The sequence below is a fragment of the Carcharodon carcharias genome, chromosome 13 (genome assembly GCF_017639515.1).
Source record: "Carcharodon carcharias isolate sCarCar2 chromosome 13, sCarCar2.pri, whole genome shotgun sequence".
NCBI lineage: Eukaryota > Metazoa > Chordata > Chondrichthyes > Lamniformes > Lamnidae > Carcharodon > Carcharodon carcharias.
This window is the reverse complement of record NC_054479.1, coordinates 121096641-121118906: the sequence shown is the minus strand read 5'-3', so window position 1 is coordinate 121118906 and position 22266 is coordinate 121096641. Positions and strand designations below refer to the sequence as shown.

Below are 22266 nucleotides of genomic sequence, written 5' to 3'. Positions count from 1 at the left end.
TACTGTATACTTTCTTTGGGAAAGTGGCCCAAATGGCCCGGGCGTCAATGAACAGCTAATTAATACTGTTTTAAGTTCTCCATGTTGGCAGTTGCTTGCTTGCTTTTTCCTTGTTATCTGAATAATCTCCATGAAGCTGTCTCAAGGTCAGGAAAAAAGGGTTTATTTCTTGTTTTTTGTGTATATCCTTTTGATTTAATTTTCATTTGTGATTTACTGGTGTTTTATACAAAGTGTGACACCTGGTGTGTGATGTACATTGTCAAAACTTTTGTGTGATTGATATATTTTAGTAACCTTAAAAGCTACATGAACGATGAGACATTTTGAACAACAGATTTTCATGTGATGGGGGAACCATGACCAAACACAGGACATCTTTTTCTGTTTAAAGTGCAATAAAATAATCTAAAGAGAATTTCAGCAGAATGAGTGGAAGCCACACCCAAATCTACAAGCATAATATTTACCACCTTGCAACATTAAAGAGCTGCAGGCTAAGACATGGTAGAAAAAAAAACCTTTTTGTAATGCTCTTTATGCAATTTTATTGCAAGTATATAAAGGATAAAAAAATCTTTCACTGGCACAGCCTTTGCCGATTTAAAGTGCATCATACTGTTGCCTAGGTGATGAGGATTGATTGCATATGCATGCTGCCTTCCCTCCTATTCTTTTTCCTTCTCCCCTGCCTCTCTACTCTCCCTGTACTCCACAACCAAAGTTTAAGTCATTGGGAGCAATTAACAGCAGAGTTGTGGCAAGATACGAACACAGGAATTGCTATATTTAAAAAAAAAGCCCACCTCTTTCTCCTTCTATCATTCTGGTAGTTGCATGATATAATGAAAATACAATTGTTGCTAATTTTAGAAATCAATTTGTTTAGAGCAGACCCATTCATGACTTGAAAGAAACATCAGTGTTTTGGGAACCAGAGATTCAAGCTCAGCTGTCCACCTCCCTACCCCACTCCCCCAAGCATGCTACATTTTACACAGGATATACGGCATACCACAAGTCATACGTCAAAATACACGCATTTGGCATCATAAAATGTTAATTTCTGAAAGAAAGCTACCTGATTTGCATTTGAATTAATTAATACTAGTTTCTTCCATCATATTCCTATGGCACTTGTTCCACATCTTGACCATTTTCTCGCCTGAAATATTGTTTCCGCAGTTCAGTTTTGAATTTTACCCCTCTTTAAATGAGGACAGCATTCTCAGGCTGTATTCTGATGGGCAAGGTGAAATAGCTTGTTGTGATTTAGTTGTTATCTAATGCTAGAATCTTAAAACAACAATCATCCCCTCAGTATTATTTTCTCCAGTGAGAACATGCCTATTTTACATAATTTCTCATAACCAATCCAAACTAATTCCCATCATTTTGAAATGCTTCTGTGATAACAATATACATTATCATTTTTTTTTTCTTCTTTGTGGTATTTGACAAACTTGAGCAAAATGCTTTGTGATGACAAAAAAAAGGTGGGGAAGTTTGGCTGTATGCCAAATCCTTGTCGTCATAAGGTAATGTTGAGTCTGTAGGAAAAAGATGCACTCACAGTCAAGATAAAGCCTTAGTTCAAACTGTAAATAATGTAGTTGAAAATTACTCGTTCTCACAGGAAAAGTGCTTCAATTATATTAGCTTTTTATGATTTCTGTACACACATGAAGATAAAATAAGTGTTTGTGTAATATATTGAACATTTTGAAGAATTATTCCAGCAATGGTTGGAATAATCATTCCTAGGTTAAACGTAAAATACTTTAAGTGCTTTTAAAACTGTAAATGGTTTAATTGACTTAAGTGTACCTTTCACTTGATATTGAAATAATCAAACTGGTGCACATTTACCCAACTATTCTCAAAATACATTAACCATTGTGTCAACAATTCTGACCGTTTCCAGCTGTGGGAGCACTCTCGCCTCCTGAATCAAAGGTTGGGGAGTTCAAGCCCCACACCAGAAACTTGGAACAAGAGATCGAGGTTGGAATTCCAGTGCAGCACTGAGTATTGGAATGTGTCTTTTGGATAAGAAATTAAACTGAGCCCCTGTTTGCCCCTTGGGTGGACGTAAAAGATTCCATAGCGGTATTGAAAAGTAGACAGCTCTCCCAAGTGTCCTGGCCAATGTCTATCTCTCAATCAACATTACTGTTTAAAAAAAAAAATGAATTATTTGGTCATTAATGCATTGTTTTTTTGGAGCTTTGCTATTTGGGACCTTAACTTACATATATTGGCTGTTAGATTGCCTACATTACAACAGTGACTATATTTCAAAAGCATTGTAAAGTGCTTTGGTACACCCTGAGGTCATGAAAGACTATTTATGTAGCAAGACTTCCCTTTTTTGATTAATTTTGTTGTGAGGGTTTGAAAAGAAAGAGCTTGTGGTTATCATGGGCACTATCTAATTACAAGATGTTCCTAAGTGTCTTACAGCCAATGAAGTACTTTTTGAAGTATAGTCACTATCATAATGTAGGAAACATGGCAGTCAATTTGCATACAGCAAAGTCCCGTAAACAGCAATGAGATAATCACCAGATCGTATGTTTTTGGATGTTGGTTGAGGAATAAATGTTGACCATGATTCAGGGAGAGCTGCCCTGCCAGCCCTCAAAAATAGTGCCAAGGGATCTATAATGTCCACCTGAGGGGGCAGATGGAACAACAGTTTAACATCCGATCCAAAGAGATTTTTTTGCTTTCATTTATGGGGTGTGGACATCACTGGCTAGACCAGTGCTTATTGCCCATCCATAATTGCCAATAAAAATACTTTCTACAGGATAGAAAGAACACCCTACTTACTACATTGAAGTCTCAGCTTAAATTATGTATTCAAGTCTTTGCAGAGGACCTTGAACTTCTGACTGAGGAATGGAAAGTGCTCAAGTCATTGCTGAACCATAAAATAACAGCACTGACTGTTCTATATTCCATCACAGAATAATTTAATACCGATTACTATTATATAATCCACATGAAACTTGACATTATACTGCCTCTTATAAAAATATTTTAGAATTTCTCATCCTTTAAGATGATAAATTTAAAGCCAAATCATTTTTTGCCAAGTTTTTTTCCCTTCTAATCTCCACTGATAACATTGACGATCGTTGGATCATGATTTTAAAATTATGGGGCATAGTTTGAAAATCACCACCAGCTGTCATTTACCTTATCATTCTTGGTATCTGAGCCTAGACATTGAACATTGGCAGGTGATTTGATTATGAGTTGAGTCCACTTTTGTTCTCATTTGATCTCTTTACACACATGACTACACACTTAACAGCACAACTAGGGGGTGAAACCCATGCTAAATTTTTTCTCCCCTAGCTGAGTGTACTGAGACAAATTGTAGTGCCCCAGTTGCTGCCTTGGTTGAGATCAGCTTGCTTGATACAGAACAAGAAATTAATCTAGGGTGTCTAGAATTTAGCACTGTACAGGATCTGCCTTTAAGCATTAGGCAATTTTGTACTGGTAACTAACATCAACTTGCTGACTGCCAAATAATCATTACAGTACCTCATTCCACTAATTGGGCTCCTGCGCCTAAATTTTCTTATTTATTGTTTAGTCAGTAAGATTAATTTCCTACTGTTTGGAATTAACTGCAGTGACTCCAACAATTTTGAAGCTAAATTAGCTAAACTGTCGCTGGGTCAAAACCCTAGAACTCCCTTCCAACAGCACTGTGGGTGTTCCTACAACAGATAGAGTACAGCGTTTCAAGAAGGCAGCTCACCACCACCTTCTCAAGGGTAGTTGGGGATGGGCAGTAAATGCTGGCCCAGCCAGTGATGCCCGCATCTCATAAATGAATAATAAAAAAAAAGCTCCTGTTTTGTTTTGGCAAATTTCGAATAAGGGTGAGCTGCATTAATGCAATCTTGGTGCCACGCTCTAAATCTGATTTTCTCGTCAGTGTTGGTATCTGGCATCCTTAGTTTTTTTTAGTTATTCTGTCAGAATCCGATTTTAGATTTACAGGATGCCATAAAATGTATACTTTACAGCATGTTTCTCTTGGTATAAAGATGAAAACCCATGTTGTAAAGGCAGGCTTTTGGGGTGGGGGGGGCGGAGGTGACAGCGAGGTTTAAATCATCAAAGGGTTAGGTGTAAAGCAGGCATTTTTGAAGTGGAGTTGGGTGAGTTAAGATGAGATACAGTTGGATGCAGCATGAATAGGAATATGCAATAGGAGATTAAAGATGAGTGAATTTTAGCTATTGAGTTTCAAAGAGAGAAACAGGAAGTTTTACAACTGGCAAAGATCATAATTAAGTAAAGCAAAGTTATTAAGTTCATTTTTCCTGAAAATAGTGGCCATAAAGATAACATGAAAGATTTAGAATGCAAAAGTTAATTTACAAAAGAAAATTTAAAAACAATGATTTTGAAGATAAAAGGGGAAAAATATATTTAAGGAAAGATTGAAAGCTGTATGAGGTGTGTGGCCATGTGATCTTGAAGAGTGTGCGGTGCGAGCACAGTCCTGCGAAGGAAGCAGCTTCTAGCCACCCCAGAAAAATGTCGTTCCAGAAAACAAGGTTTTGCTACAAGCCTTGGATTTCCATTGTCAAGTAAGAGGGAGAGAAACTTGTGAATTACCCCTCTTATAGCAGCATTGAGTGTCTTGTGGTAATATTACTGGATGTTTTATAGATTAAAAATCTATAGGGACTACTGCCTAGAAAAGGGTGTTTATTTGTGAGTCTAGCTAAGTAGAAATCTTTTGGGAAATGTTATGAGACTAAATTTAATTGTGTAGCTATAATCTTGTGTGTTTAAGTTTTCCTTTCTTAATAAATGTTTTAATTTAATATTTAAAATCTCCAAAAGTGGTCACTGAATCTTTATTTCTGACTTCATTACACATACCTTCTTGTAATAAAAGTACAAATTGCAAATCATTGTGATGGCTTGACCAAGTTTCCCTTTGGGATTTGGTCACTCCGGCAAATACCACCTGCCATATTGTAATGCCATATTAGTTGCTTATGTTAATTTCTCTACTTGGAAAACAGAGTACTTATCATTTACTCCAAAATGATATTTGGTTGTAATATAGTTCATTTTATTTTGTGATTAAAAAGATACTGTAATACTGATTTTCCAACTTTATTAATGTTAAAAAAAATTCCAAATCTCCTTTCAAATATTGGCATTTTCTGGGGGTTGCAGATCTTCTGAAATACCAGATCGGGACCACTTTGACCACAAAGTAAAATGTTGCTACTATTGTGAAAAAGCTTTTTTTTTGCATGGCAACAAAACCGGTACTATTAATCGATTTAATACAGAAATAAGAATATATAATCCTCGAGACATGGAATTCATGTTGCCCATATCTCCAACCCTAAACTCCATGGGATCCCTTGGTGGGCATCTGAAAATGCCTGGAACCCATTTAAGTTAATGAATTTCTGCATTTTGTAAAATTTGGAATAAGGACTTTTTAAAAACTATTGTATACAGTACAACTCTGAGTGGAGAGTATTGACATCTAGCAACCTTTTATATTTACAGTTATTCTTTGGATTCTACAAAATATTTTTTATATGGATCTCTTTTATATAATGATCTGAAATCCATATCTGGTGCAATATTAGTTGTTTCGGATACCAAAATAGGAAGTATGATTAGTTTTTTTTAAGAACTAGACTTCATGCTATGAAAGGACACAGAGCATTTTGGGTCTGCAGGCTCAAAGGACATTAAAGGTGGCATCTCAGATTGATAAGTCCTTTAAAGAATGGAATTCCAGTTTTAATTGCAATAAGTATAAAACATAAAAACAAAGAGCATTTTACAAGCCTATATAGAGCTTTAAGACTTCAGTTAGGGTAAAGTATTAGCTTCCACATTATAAGGTCTCAATGTCCTTCCAATAATGTACTTCTGCCTCAACAACAGCAGCACCTTGTAAAGTAATAAAACAATATAAGGTGCTCCACATGGGCACTTTGAAGCAAGATTGGATACTGAGCCACATAAGGTGACATTAGGGCAGATGGGCAAAAGCTTAGTCAAAGGAGGTGGTTTTATGGAACATTTAAAAGGAATAAAGAGAGGTGGAGAGGTTTGAGGAGAAAATCCCAGAACTTTAAGGCTTAAGCAGCTGAAGGCACAGCCACCAAAGGCCGGCCAACTAAAATCAGAGTTACTCAAGAAGTCCAAATTGAATGAGCACAGGTAGCACGGAGATTTATGGAGCTTGGGGAGAGAAAAAGGCCATGGATGGAGTTGAAAACCAGGATGAGAATTTTAACAGCAAGGCACTACTTGACTGGGAGCCAATATAGGTCAGTGAGCACAGTGGTGGTGGGTGAACCGGACTTGGTGTGAGTAAAGACACGGACAGCATAGTTTTGTCTCAGTTTTACACAGGGTAGAATGTGGGAGGCTGGCTTAGGGTTACGTTGACATAGTCAAGTGTCGAGGTAACAAAAGCATGCATAAGGGTTTCAGAAGTGGTGGAGTCGGGCAGTGTTTTGGAGGTGGAGATAGGCTGTCTTAGTGATGGGAGGGATATGTTTTCGGAAGCTCATCTACAAGTTAGATATGGCGGCAAGGCTATGAACAGTGTGGTTCAGCCTTAGACTAATGTCAAGGCGAGTGATGGAGTCACTAAGCAACAGAGTTTGTTGTGGGCACTGAAGACAATAGCTTTAGTCTTGCCAATGTTTAGTTGAAGGAAATTTCTGCTCATTACACTAGTACTGGATGTCAGACAAGCCGTCTGATAATTTAGCGACAGCAAAGGAATTGAGAATGATTGTGATGAGGTAGAGCTGAGTGTACATGTGAAAACTAATGATTTTTGGCTGATGTCACTGACTGGCAGTGTGTAGCTAAGAAATAGGAGGGGGCCAAGGATAGATCCTTGTAGGACACCACAGGTAATGGTGTGGGAGTGGTTAGAGAAGCCATTGCAAGTAATATTCCAGCTAAAGTTAGATAAATGAGAACAAAACCATGCAAGTGCAGTCCAACTGGATAACAGTGGAAAGTTTTGGAGGAGGGCACTGCTTGATTTGGTATATAAAGAAAGTGTTGACAAATTAGGACTTTTTCATTAGAACAAAGGGAAATATGATATAATTGTTCAGAATTATGAGATGAGACAGAATAGATAGAAGCAGAATTACCTGGAAAAACTCAGCAGGTCTGGCAGCATCGGTGGAGAAGAAAAGAGTTGACGTTTCGAGTCCTCATGAACCTTCAACAGAACTAGGTGAATCCAAGGAAGGGGTGAAATATAAGCTGATTTAAGGTGGTGGTGGTGGTGGGGGGTGGGGGGGGGGGAGGCGGGGGGTGTGGAGTGGAGAAGTGGAGGGGGTGTGGAGTGGAGAAGTGGAGGGGGGGTAGAGTGGAGAAGTTGAGGGGGGGGTGTTAGGATAGGAGCAGATCATCAAAAGATGACAGGCAAAAGAACACAGAGGTGTTGAAGTTGGTGATATTATCTAAATGAATGTGCTAATTAAGAATGGATGGTAGGGCCTTCAAAGTATAGCTCTAGTGGGGGTGGGGGAGCATAAAAGATTTAAAAATAATGGAAATAGGTGGGAAAAGAAAAATCTATAAAAATTATTGGAAAAGAAAAAAAAACAAAAGGAAGGGGAAAGAAACAGAAAGGGGGTGGGGATGGAGGAGGGAGCTCAAGACCTAAAGTTGTTGAATTCAGTATTCAGTCCAGAAGGCTGTAAAGTGCCTAGTCGGAAGATGAGGTGCTGTTCCTCCAGTTTGCGTTGGGCTTCACTGGAACAATGCAGCAGGCCAAAGACAGACATGTGGGCAAGAGAGCAGGGTGGAGTGTTAAAATGGCAAGCGACCGGGAGGTTTGGGTCATTCTTGCGGACAGACCACAGGTGTTCTGCAAAGCGGTCGCCCGGTTTACGTTTGGTCTCTCCAATGTAGAGGAGACCGCATTGGGAACAACGAATACAGTAGACTAAGTTGGGGGAAATGCAAGTGAAATGCTGCTTCACTTGAAAGGAGTGTTTGGGCCCTTGGACGGTGAGGAGAGAGGAAGTGAAGGGGCAAGTGTTACATCTTTTGCGTGGGCATGGGGTGGTGCCATAGGTGGGGGTTGAGGAGTAGGGGGTGATGGAGGAGTGGACCAGGGTGTCCCGGAGGGAACGATCCCTATGGAATGCCGACAGGGTGGGTGAAGGGAAGATGTGTTTGGTGGTGGCATCATGCTGGAGTTGGCGGAAATGGCGGAGGATGATCCTTTGAATGCGGAGGCTGGTGGGGTGATAAATGAGGACAAGGGGGACCCTATCATGTTTCTGGGAGGGAGGAGAAGGTGTGAGGGCGGATGCGCGGGAGTAGGGATCGTAGGGAGTAGGGATTCCAAAGGGATCGTTCCCTCCGGGACACCCTGGTCCACTCCTCCATCACCCCCTACTCCTCAACCCCCACCTATGGCACCACCCCATGCCCACGCAAAAAATGTAACACCTGCCCCTTCACTTCCTCTCTCCTCACCGTCCAAGGGCCCAAACACTCCTTTCAAGTGAAGCAGCATTTCACTTGCATTTCCCCCAACTTAGTCTACTGTATTCGTTGTTCCCAATGCGGTCTCCTCTACATTGGAGAGACCAAACGTAAACTGGGCGACCGCTTTGTAGAACACATGCGGTCTGTCCGCAAGAATGACCCAAACCTCCCTGTCGCTTGCCATTTTAACACTCCACCCTGCTCTCTTGCCCACATGTCTGTCCTTGGCTTGCTGCATTGTTCCAATGAAGCCCAACGCAAACTGGAGGAACAGCACCTCATCTTCCGACTAGGCACTTTACAGCCTTCCGGACTGAATATTGAATTCAACAACTTTAGGTCTTGAGCTCCCTCCTCCATCCCCATCCCTTTTCTGTTTCTTTCCCCTTCCTTTTGTTTTTTTTCCTTTTCCAATAATTTATATAGATTTTTCTTTTCCCACCTATTTCCATTATTTTTAAATCTTTTATGCTCCCCCACCCCCACTAGAGCTATACCTTGAGTGCCCTACCATCCATTCTTAATTAGCACATTCATTTAGATAATATCACCAACTTCAACACCTATGTGTTCTTTTGTTCTTTTGTCTGTGACATCTTTTGATGATCTACTCCTATCCTAACAACCCCCCCTTCCACTTCTCTCTCCCACCCCCTCCACCTTAAACCAACTTATATTTCCCTCTCCTTGTAAAGAAAGATCAGTTCTGTTGAAGGGTCATGAGGACTTGAAACGTCAACTCTTTTCTTCTCCACCGATGCTGCCAGACCTGCTGAGTTTTTCCAGGTATTTTTGTTTTTGTTTTTGTTTTGGATTTCCAGCATCCACAGTTTTTTGTTTTTATATAGATAGAAGCAGAATGTTTTCAGAACTTGGAAGTATAGAAAAAGGGGTCTTGGATGCAAGATAAGGGAATTAGAAGAGAAAACAAGAGTAAATTCTCCAAACATACAGTTGAGATGGTGTGGAATGCAAATGCAGGGTAATAGGTGAAGAAGAAGCTATGAAAAGAAAGACCATAAGACGTAGGAGCAGAAGTAAGCCATTCGGGACCCATCATGCCTGCTCCGCCATTCTATGAGATCATGACTAATAATCTTCAACTCTATGTTCCTGCCTTTCCCCCATAATCTTTGATTCCCTTACTGATTAAAAAATCTGTCTATCTCAGCCTTAAATATACTTAACAACCCAGCCTCTACAGCCCTCTGCGGTAAAGAATTCCACAGATTCACTGTCCTCTGAGAGAAGAAATTCCGCCTCATCTCTGTCTTAAATGGGTGACCCCTTATTCTGAGATTATGCCCTCTGGTCCTAGACCCTCCCACAAGGGAAAGCAATCTCTCAGCATCTACCCTGTCAAGCACACTAAGAATCTTAAATGTTTCTAAATGGTCTCCTCTCATTCTTCTAAACTCCACTGAGTTCAGGCCCAACCTACTCAACCTCTCCTCCATAAGAAAACCCCTCCAGACCTGGGACCAACCTAATGAACCTTCTCTGGACTGCATCCAATGCCAGTACATCTTTCCTTAGATAAGGGGACCAAAACTGTTCACCGTAATCTAGGTGTGGTCTAACTAGTGCCTTGTATAGTCTTAGTAAGACTTCCCTATTTTTATATTCCATTCCCTTTAAAATAAAGGCCAACATTCCATTTACCTTCCCTATTAGCTGTTGAACATGTATGCTAGTTTTTTGTGATTCATGCATAAGGACCCCAAATCCCTCTGTGCTTTCTGCAGTCTTTCTCCATTTAAATAATATTCAGCTCCTCTATTCTTCCTGCCAAAGTGCATAACCTCACATTTTCCCATATTATATTCCATCTGCCAAGCTTTTGCCCACTCACTTAACCTGTCTATATCCCTCTGTAGACTCTGTGTTATCCTCACCACTTGCCTTCCCACCTATTTTTGTGTCATTCACAAACTTGGCGATAGTACATTCATTCCTTTTATCCAAGCCATTAATATATTAATATCCAGGACAAAGCCGCCTACTCGATTAGCACCACATCCACAAACATTCACCCCCTCCACCACCGATGCACAGTAGCAGCAGTGTGTACCATCTACAAGATGCACTGCAGAAATTCACCAAGGCTCCTTCGACGGCAACTTCCAAACCCACGACCACCACCATCTGGAAGGACAAGGGCAACAGATAGATGGGAACACCACCACCTGGAAGTTCCCCTCCAAGTCACTCACCATCCTGATTTGGAAATATATTGCCATTCCTTCACTCTTGCTGGGTCAAAATCCTAGAACTCCCTTTCTAACAGCACAGTGGGTGTACCTACACCATATAGTTACAATGGTTCAAGAAGGCAGCTCATCACCACCTTCTCAAGGGCAATTAGGGATGGGCAATAAATGCTGGCCCAGCCAGTGAAGCCCACATCCCGTGAATGAATAAAAATAAAAGCTTCCTTGGTTAACCATGGTTGGTTTATCCCCTTCCTAGAATTCTTCATCCTCACTGGGATATATCTTTGCTGTGAGTCATAAACTATTTTCTTAAGTGTTTGCCATTGTTCATCAACTGTCTTTTTTTGCTAAAATCCTTTCTCAGTCAACTCCAGCCAACTTTGCCCCCAATCCTTTGTGATTAGCCTTATTTAAGTTCAGCACAGTTGTTTCTAACCCAAGTTTCTCCCTCTCAAACTGAATGCTAAATTCTACCATGTTATGGTCACTGTTTTCTAGGGGATCTTCTACTCTGAGATCATTTATTAAACCTGTTTTATTACACATTACCAGATCCAAAATAGCCTGATCCCTGGTTGGATCCACAACGTATAGTTCGAGGAAACTGAGCCGAATACACTCAGTGAATTCTTGCTCATGGCTATCTTTGCCAATTTGATTTTTCCCAATGTACATGAAGATTAAAGTCACCCATGATTAATGTATTGCCTTTTTTACATGCCTTCATTATGTCCTGATTTACTCTAGGTCCTACAGCATAGCTGCTATTAGGGGGCTTATGGACTACTCCCACCAGTGTTGTCTTCCCCTTGTTATTTCTTAACTCCACCCGTATGGATTCTACATCTTGTGATCCAAGATCATTTCTTGCTTTTATACTTATTTCATCTCGTACTAACAAGGCTACCTCACCACCCTTTCCTTTCTGCCTGTCCTTTTGAAAAGTCTCATACCGCTGAATATTTAATTCCTAGCTTTGATCTCCTTGTAACCATGTCTCTGTAATGGTTATAAGATCATACCTATTAACCTCTATTTGCACCATTAATTTATTAATTTTGTTCTGAATACTACGTGCATTTAATCAAAGAACCATTAATTTTGCTTTTTTATCATTTTTTCCTCCTTTGACTCTATTTGCTGCTTTTTTATAATGTTTGGATACTCTTTCCTTTCCTGTCACACTCTGGGCATCATTTCCTAAACGGCTGCCCTGCAATGCTGCCATATCCTTTTACTTTGTAAGCCTACATATCCCCTCTCCAGACACACCCACACACACCCACACAAACACACACACACACACACACACACACACACACACCCACACACACACACCCACACACACACACACACAACCCCCCCCCCCCCCAAAAAATTTAGTTTAAAGCCCTCTCTACAGCTCTAGTTATTCGATTCACCAGGACACTGGTCCCAGCATGGTTCAAATGAAGCCTGTCCCATCGGAACAGCTCCCTTCTACCCCAGAACTGGTGCCTCTGCCCCATGAACTGAAACCCATTCCTCCCACACCAATCTTTGAGCCACACATTTAACTCCATGACTTTATTTAACCTTTGTCAGTTTACCTCTGACTCAGGTAGTAATCCTGAGATTATTGCCTTGGAGGTTCTGCTTTTTAATTTAGCTCTTAGCTGTTCAAATTCTTTCAGCAGAACCTCCCTTCTAGTCCTATCAATGTCGTAGGTACCAACGTGAACAACAACAACTAGATCCCTCCCTTCCCACTGCAAGTTTCTCTCCCGCCCTGAGGAGATGTCCTTAACCTTGGCACTGGGCAGGCAACACAGCCTTCGGGACTCACGCTCCTGGCTGCAGAGAACAGGATCTATCCCTCTGATTATATTGTCCCCTAGTACTACCGCGTTCCTATTTCTTTTCCTTACTTGAATGGCTCCCTGTACTAAGGCTTGCATCTTTTTAACTGCCTTTTTATGCCAGCAGGTTGTCCCAAATTGCTTTACAGCCAAAGTACTTTTGAAATGTAGTCACTATTGTAATGTAGGAAACGCAGCAGCCAATTTGCAAACAGCACTGTGAACATGACCAGATAATATTTTTTTGGGATGTAGATTGAGGGTTGAATATTGGCCAGTACAGTGAGGATAACTGTCACTCTTCAGCCTAGTGCCACTGGTTCTTTTCCATTTACCTGAGAGAGCAGATTGGGCCTCCATTTAAAGTTTCATCTGAAAGATGGCACCTCTGACAGTGCAGCATGCCCTTAGTACGGTACTGTTACGCCAGCCTTGATTTTTCTACTCGGGTGTAATTGCCAGCATTCAAGATTAAGTTGCTTAGGTGAATCAAGGAGAAAGGGATATGGAATATCCAGAAAGATGCAGTTAGCCTGTAGACATAACAAATTTAGGAGTATATGTTATTTGTACTATGTTGCTCACATGGAGTGTAAATTCCAACAGGCTGGTTAGGCTGAATGTCATTACCTCTCCAGTTCCCCCTCCAAACCCCATTACAGTACCTCATATAGGATGCTCCTACCATGCAATTCTTCTTACAGCACCCTCATGGCAATTTCCATCCTCATCCTCCTTTCATTCCTCATCACTTCCCCAAGCCCCCAGCCACATTGGCTGTCTTCCTCCTGCCCCAATGTCTGACAGATCTATTCCACAATCCCCACTCTTTCCACTGATCCAAAATCCTCCTCAACAACAACAGCTTCCAATTATACAGCAACTTTAACATCCCAGGTCACTTTGCAGGAGCATTATCAAACACAATACAGCACTGAGCCACATAATGATATGTGTGCAAAATCAGTCATAGAGGTATGTTTTAAGGAGCATCTTAACCAGGAAAGGCAGACAGAGACGCTCAGGTTTAGAATGGGAATTCCTGCAATTAGGACCTCAGCAACTGAAGATTGTGATGAAAATCGGGGACATGCAAAAGGCTAGAATTGGTGGAGCTTTGATAGCCTGGAGGGTAGTAAAGCTGGAGGAGGTTGTAGAGTTAAGGAGGGTTGAGGCCATGTAGGGATTTGAAAGCAAGGATTAAAATTTGAAAATTGAGGCATTATCAAACTGGGAGCCAAGATAGGCCAGTGAGTGCACAGGTGGTGAGTGGATAGGACTTGGTGAGTTAGAATATAAGCAGCAGAGTTTTGGATGACCAAGTCTGAGTGCAGAAGATGAGAGTATATTGGAATAGTCAAATGTAGAGGCAGCAAAAGCATGCATGTAGGTTTCACCAGCAGATGAATTAAGGCAAGTTCAGAGTCAGGCAGTGTCAAAGCTGATAGTAAGTAACGTTAATGGTGGCACACATATGTGGTTGGAATGTTGCCTAAGGATCAAATATGCAATGAGATTGTGAACAGTCTGGTTCAGCCACAGACAGTTATCAGAGTGAGAGATGGCTCCATGGCTGGGGAATGTGTTTGCTTAGTTGGAGGGAATTTGTGCTCATCCAGCACTAGATTTTGGACAAGCAGTGTGGTAAATCAGGTAATGGGAGGGATCAGGAGAAGGGGGTACTGAGATAGACCTGGCAGTTGTCAGCGCACATGCGGAACCTTATGTATTTTCAAATGATGTTACTGAGAGGCAGCATGTAGATGTGAGATATGAGGGGTGCAAGGTTAGATTCCTGGGAGACGCCAGAGGAAGCAGTGTAGGAATAGGAGGAGAAGCCATTGCATCAATTGGCAATAGTTGGATAGACGAGAATGGAACCAGTTAAGTATTGCTGGATGAGAGGTGTTAGAGGAGGATGTCATGATTTTTACCCCACTCCTTCCATTTTCCACCTTCGCCTTCCTCAGATTGGTTTCATTATCCCTTGCTTCACTTGAAAAATATAAATTAGTGTTGACTACAATGCAAGAGGTTGACCGGTAAATCAGTAGTGGATATTTACCTTTGAAGTATTTACCTGAATGTTCAGGTTTTAATCCTTTTTTTTATACAATATTGCTCAACTGAAATTACTAAATTATTGAATTTATGAAGATATGTATTATGGTTGGTGGGTGCTCAGTAAAATATGAACTTTTGCCTAAAGTTAATTTGAATTATGGTGTTTAACGATAGTTGAAATGTGCTTCATTTTCTACACTAAATTGTATATTGAGACCTGTCACTAAATTGTTTATTGGATTAACATGCTATGATTCACTACTCTAGTAGACAACAGAAGAGATTTAGTGGACATAGAAACATGAAATTATATTTCTTTGCATTGCTTCAGAAATTGCTGGAAAATAAAATATCCGTGGTGAGATCATGTTATACAATCTCATGAATAATAGTTCACATACATGATGATGATTATTTTGAAGAACAGCATTGAGTATTAAATTTGTAAAGGTTGGTTGTTATGATCCCAATAGGAATTGTTAACATTTAAAGAGAAAATCAAACACCAAGTGATTAACTGAAAGAAATGATGCCACAAAATTTCATGTTTTTAAGCAAAAACAAACTTTTACTTTTTTTGTATACAATAAAGAAAGAATGCACTACTAACTTAACACTATGGTTTATAATTATATCTGCTATGAATCCAGTTTTAATTTTACTTTCCCCCCCGAAGAGTTCCCTTAGGAAATCTTGAAGGTTTGTTCATTTCCTCCTGGGACCAACCCAAAGGTCTACCACAGGTCTCCTGAATTCACTTTGATTTTTCCTCAGTGTTCCAGCTATTCTATGAGATATGAAATTACATGGGGACCCTTTCATTAGCTTTTGGCTAAGCAATGCTCCAACTTTTCTTCAAAACCTCACAACTGCTGCCTTCTCAGCTCTAACTTGGGCTTCACTGCATTCTCCAAGCTAACTGCTTGTTTTCACTGTGATGGTTACTATGGATTTCTTCCTCTAGCTCCAAGCTAGGCAAATCTTCCAGCATGTTTTCCTCTCTCAGACTCTGTCTCCAAACTGAGCATGAGCTTCCACCCACATTCTGCGATGTGAATGATACAGTTAGTATTTTCTCTGCTTAAGGTGCAGGTCTGGCCAACATTTGTCAGTGAGCTGCAACTGTCTGTTCCCAAACTGATCTGTTGGCTACTTGTTTCTGTGACAAAATCCCCATAGATAAATGAAGCAAAAGGAATCACCTTGACTCCCACAGCCCACCTCCATGGTAATGTGGCATTTTTGGGATGTTCCAAACAGAAATGTAAATGAGCTATCTGTTACCTTTAAACCAGACCTTTTACTTCTGGGACCCACATGAATAATTTATATCTCTAGTTGAGTTTACAGCCCTCTCCCAGAATTGCTAGTCCCAACAAGGAACTTCTTTGTTTACCAACTGTTTTTCTTTCATCTGGGAATTATATAAATAATTTAAATCGTTTATTGAAATAATGATACCCTGGCTGTACCAAAAAGTCCAGAGAATGGTCATCCGTTCGTTAAGTTTTCTCACTTCCAGCTGTGACCTTGTAAAATAGACATAGATTATCTTTTAACTGTAATTAACTCAGGCTTGTTTGATTTGCATTCACTTTAGGGTTGTTTACAAGTTCTTAACCAAGTGTATCCATTTAACCATTAATACTTTAATCCCCAGCCTAGTAGTTATATTTCTAAAACTATAACTCATTTCTCTAAATCAGGTGAATTATGGAATCAGATATTCGCTACAATGTAGAAGTGGGATCCCAAACAAAGTGGAAACAGTTATCGTAATGCAACCATTTAATTTAAATTGTTACATGAATGCTTGTGATGATTGAATGCCTGCCACATTGGATTGACTGATATGGTGAACATTCATTTGGACTCCATGGTTTCAGCTTTTGGTATCCTATTAGATTATTCATCTATTCTGATGGTAAATTACCTGTGTGGCGATCCTCATCCATGGTTCTGTTTTTGATCTTATAGTGTCCTGTCATATATAACTTCACGAATAGGGAGAAAGAGAAACTATCTGAATTACTATAGGCGAGTTTCACATTTTGACTGGTTGGTGAGTTCAAAAAAGTAAAATTCTCCTTTCATTGAAAGTCACCTGCAGCTACAAATTGAACAATTTTTGATGAAAACATCATGTCTATGGTTAAACAGCTTTTTGATTTTCCTGTGCCTGGATTTTCACAACTACATTTCTGAATCCATAAGGTGAGTCTTTGTGATTTAGTTATAATAATGGCTGGTTGATATGAATGTGAGTAGTAATTTAGTGTGACGAATATGGTGTTTTCTCATGGCCTAGAGGAAATTGGTACAGTGTTTATTTTTTTCTCCCCCTTTCTTTAGGTGTCCCATGACTAGATACCATTTCTTACCAAGAGGCTGAGCTTCTGATCGTAAGGAGGTGCGTGAGAGCAGTCTGGGTTGTTGTCACTGTTTGTAATTGTTTCTAACCTAGCTTAATTTTATTCTATAAGGTATATTCTAAAATATCTTCATAATAATGGGATTCTTCAGGCCTATGTTGTGGAGCCAACCAGGGAGCAGGCTATTCTGGATTTGGTTTTGTGTAATGAGATGGGATTAATTAATGATCTCATAGTAAAGGATCCTCTAGGGAAGAGTGATCATAGCATGCTAGAATTTCAAGTTCAGTTTGAGAGCGAGAAACTTGAGTCTCACACTAGTGTTCTGGAGTTAAACAAAGGTAACTACATAGGTATGAGAGCAGATTTGGCCCTAGTGGACTGGACAGGAAGACTACAAGGTAGGACAATTGATGAACAGTGGCAGATATTTAAGGAGATATTCAATTCCTCCCAAGTTAAATATATCCCAATGAGGAAGAAAGATGGTAAGAGGGGGAAAAAACATCCATGGCTAAGCAAGGAAGTTTAAGATAACATAAAGGCAAAAACTAAGGTATACCAAATTGCAAAGGTCAGTGGCAGGCTGGAAGATTGGGAAACTTTTAAAGATCAACAAAGGGTTACTAAAAAAATAATAAAAAGAGCAAAGGTAAATTATGAAAGAAAACTAGAACAAAATGTAAAAACTTATAGCAAAAGCTTCTACAAGTATATAAAAGGAAAGAGAGTAGCTAAATTGAATGTTGGTCCCTTGGAGGATGAGTCTGGGGAGTTAATAGTGGGAACGTAGAAATGGCAGAGACGCTTAATCAATATTTTGCCTCAGTTTTCACAGTGGAGGACACTAGTATCACCCCAATAGTAACAGGTAGTGCAGAGGGTAAAGAGAAGGAGGAAGTTAGAACAATCACCATCTCTAAAGAAAAATTACTGAGCAATCGATTGGGATTAAAGGCTGACAAATCCTCAGGTCCTGATGGCCTACATCCCAGGGTCTTAAAGGAAGTGGCAGCAGAGATAGTGGAAGCATTGACTATAATATTCCAAAATTCTCTGGATTCTGGAAAGGTTCCAGTGGATTGGAAAAATGCTAATATAACGCCCTTATTCAAAAATGGGGGAGGCAGAAAGTAGGAAACTATAGACCAGTTAGTTTAACGCGTGTTGTTGGGAAATTGTTGGAATCCATTATTAAGAAAGTAGTAATGGGGCATTTGGAAAGTCAAGATGCAATCCATCTGAGTAAGCATGGTTTTATGAAGAGTAAATCGTGTTTGACTAATTTGCTAGAATTCTTTGAAGATGTGACAAGCAAAGTGGATAATGGGGATCCTGTAGATGTAGTATAACTGGACTTCCAGAAGGCCTTTGATAAGGTGCCACTCAAAAGATTAATACACACGGAGTTAGGGGTGATATATTAGCTTGGATAGAGGATTGGCTAATCAACAGAAAGCAGAGAGTCGAGATAAATGGGTCTTTTTCTGGATGGCAAGCTGTAACTAGTGGAGTGCCACAGGGTTCGGTCCTTGGGCCCCAACTATTTACAATCTATATTAATGACTTGGATTCAGGGATAGAAGGTAGTATAGCTAAATTTGCAGATGACACCAAAATAGGTGGGAAAATAAGTTGCAATGAAGAAATGAGAAATTTACAAATGGATATGGACAGGTTAGGTGAATGGGCCAAAATTTGGCAGATGGAGTGGACAAGTGTGAGGTTATCCATTTTGGTCGGAAGAATAAAAAGGTGACTTATTATTTAAATGGAGAGAAGCTTCAGAATACTTCAGTGCAGAGGAATCTGGGTGTCCTGGTGAATGAATCGCTGAAAGCTAGTCTGCAGGTACAGCAGGTAATAAAGGAAGGCAAGTGGAATTTTGGCATTTGTTGCTAAAGGAATAGAGTATAAAAATAGAGAAGTGCAACTGTACAAGGCATTGGTGAGACCGCACCTCGAGTACTATGAACAGTTTTGGTCCCCTTACTTGAGGAAGGATGGAGTTGCATTGGAGGCAGTTCAGAGGAGGTTCACTAGATTGATTTCAGAAATGTGGGGCTTGTCTTATGAGGAGAGATTGAGCAGTTTAAGCCTATACTTGCTAGAGTTTAGAAGGATAAGAGGAGATCTAATTGAGGTATATAAGATGCTAAAGACAAAGTAGACATGGAGCGGATGTTTCCCCTTGTGGTGCATTCTAGAATGAGAGGCCATAGTTTTAGGCTAAGGGGCGTTAGATTTAAATCAGAGATGAGGAGGAATTATTTTTCTCAAAGGGTCGTGAATCTGTGGAATTCACTACCTCAGAGTGCAGTGGATGCCGGGACGCTGAATAAATTTAAGGAGGAGATAGACAGATTTTTAATCAGTAATGGGTTGAAAGGTTATGGGGAGAGGGTGGGAAATTGAAGTTGAGACTGAAATGAGATCAATCCTGATTGTATTGAATGGCAGGGCAGCTCGAGGGGCTGAATTGTCTACTCCTGCTCATGGTTCTTTCTTATGTTCTATAGGATACAATATAAAGTATCAGAACCATATTTTGTCTAGTCTTTACAAAACCTGGTCCTCCATGCAGCGCCCCCCCCCCCCCCCGCCCTCCCCGACCTGCCCAATCTGCTGTGTATCCTCTTTCAAGTTGTTGGTTGAAGAGGTCTTCACCATGGCTATTACCAAATTCCACCATGTGGCTAGCGCATTGACGTTACACTCTATCTATCAGAATGGCTAAAAAGCAGCTAAAATTCACCACTGGAAGGAATGAGTAATAAGCAGTGAATGTGACTCCATTACATAATATTTATATAAAATTATTTAGTACAAAAGATGTTCAGCAAAACCTTTGTGGTAGGAATGGAAGAGAATATGCTAATTCTTGTCAGATGGTCTGTTGCTTCTTCCTCATTTTTTAGTGCTAGTTTGTGTTGTTTCAGGATTTGTAGTCGAACTTTTGAGTAAATTCTACTCAGAACAACATTGTGTATGTGAAAGCAAAATACTGCGGATGCTGAAAATCTGCAATAAAAACAAAAAATGCTGGAAAAACTGTGGAGTGTCTGTGGAGAAAGAAACAGAGTTAACATTTTGAGTCTGTATGACTTCTTCAGAGCGAAAGAGAAGTAAAAATGTGATGGGAATTTATACTGTTTAAGAGGGGGTGGAGCAGTTGGAGCAAGATAGAAGGTTAGGGATAGATGGTAGCTAAGGAGAGATTGACAAAGATGTCATGGACATTAGACAAAGGGAGTGTTAACGGCAATGATAAAGACTAAAGAAGGTGTTGATGGTGGCATAAAGGTAAGAGCAGAATGTATTAATAGCAGAATAAGGGTCAGCGCTCTGTGAAAGTGCAACATAGAAACCAGTGACAGTTGGCCCTGTGGGTTGGGGAAGGGGGTGGGGTGTTGGGGAAAAAGGATTAAATAAATAAAAATAAAAAAATTAAATTTAAAATAAAAAAAAAGATTAGTTTTAAAAAGGGGTGAAGATGGAGGATAGAGTTCATGGTCTGAAGCTGTTGAACTCAATGTTAAGTCCAGAAGGCTGTAAAGTGCCTAATCGGAAGATGAGGTGCTATTCCTCCAGTTTGCATTGGGCTTCACTGGAACATTGCATCAGGGCAAGGATGGACATGTGAGCATGAGAGCAATATGGTTTGTTGAAATGGCAAGCAACAGGAAAGTCTGAGTCATGCTTACAGACTGAGTGAAGGTGTTCCGCAAAATGGTCACCCAGCCTGTATTTAGTCTCCCCAATGTTGAGGAAACCGCTTTGGGAGTAGCAAGTACAGTAGACCAAATTGAAGGAAGTGAATTGCTGCTTCATCTGAAAGGAGTGTTTGGGGCCTTGGATGGTGAGGAGTGAGGAGGTAAAGGGGCAGGTGTTGCACTTCTGCGATTGCATGGGAAGGTGCTGCTGGAACTGGATGAGGTGTTAGGGATGATGGATTAGTGGACCATGGTGTCTCAGAGGGAATGCAGATGGGGGGGGCAGGGTGAGGGGAAGATGTGTTTGGTGGTGGCATCATGCTGGAGTTGGCATAAATGGCAGAGGATGATCCTTTGAAAACGGAGGCTGGTGGAGTGTAAAGTGAGGACAAGGGTGACCCTATCATGGTTCAGGGAGGAAAGGGTGAGGAGGGCAGAGGTGCGGGAAATGAGTCGGACATGGTTGAGGGCCTTGTCAACTACAGTCGGGGGATCCTTTGGTTAAGGAAAAAGGAAGACATGTCAGCAGCGCTGTTTTGGAAGGTGGCATCGTTTGAACAGATGCGACGGATGCGGAGGAACTGAGAGAATGGGATGGTGTCCTTACAGGAAGCAGGGTGTGAGGAGCTGTAGTCGAGGGAGCTGTGGGAGTCGCTGGGCTTGTAATGAATATTGGTAGACAGTCTATCACCAGAACTGGAGACAGAGAGGTCAAGGAAGGGCAGGGAAGTGTTGCAGTATAATTGTCCTGTACTGATCATATAGCATGTTCTTGGTCAGGATACTTGCCCTAGTCACTAACTTAGGATGAGCCCATTCTGAACGCGTGATATTCATTAAGCACCCTGTGAAGTATTGGAACATTTATCCACGAAGCGCTGCCTAAAATGAGATTTCAGGATACTTTGGAGCAGGATGGAAAAATGAAAACACTTTCAGATGATTGTACTAATAACCTTCTCTCATAATATTGCTTCAAAAGGAATGCTTGTGAAATATTCCACATGTATGAACATTTCAAGGAGTTTTTCACAAAATAAATATTTCAGTCTGTAACGTTGCCCCTTGGATTTGATTCTAACAACAGGCTAAACAGTTGGGTATACTGTGGGTTTATAGTCCACTGTTGAACAATGAAGGATCAGATTACTGTATTCCAGACAGAACTGCACAAAAGAACTTTTATTCCCTTAGTGCCACATAAAGCCTTTTTCATTTATGATCATGCATAATAAGAGATCTTATCCTCCAGCATTCAGCATTTTAAATAGAAGCAGTTAAAGTAATTTTAATATGTGCATCAAACCAGAAGGTGGATTGTAGAAAAGATGTTTTACTTATGAGCCATGGTTGAAATTGCAAAAATCACCAGCATTTCAAATGAATATAACAACAGCTTGCATTTACATGGTGCTTTTAACAATAAAATGTACCAAGGTGCTTCACAGAAATGTTATCGAAAAAATTTGATACTGTGCTTGCAAAGGAGATATTAGGACAAGTGGCCAAAAACTTGGTGAAAGAG

General features: G+C 40.3%; 1 protein-coding gene across 9 annotated transcripts in view; it reads left to right on the top strand.

Annotated features, from left to right (window-relative positions):
- The window catches only part of LOC121285811 (SRSF protein kinase 2-like), a 246803-nt gene that overhangs the window by 18213 nt on the left and 206324 nt on the right, over positions 1-22266 (top strand). For 2 of the 9 annotated variants that reach the window (XM_041202661.1, XM_041202663.1), the window contains exon 3: positions 17009-17066. The exons of the other annotated variants lie outside the window; for them this stretch is intronic. The gene's annotated coding sequence lies outside the window, so the exon portion shown is untranslated. The remainder of the gene's footprint in view (positions 1-17008; positions 17067-22266) is intronic. 9 annotated transcript variants of the gene reach the window in all.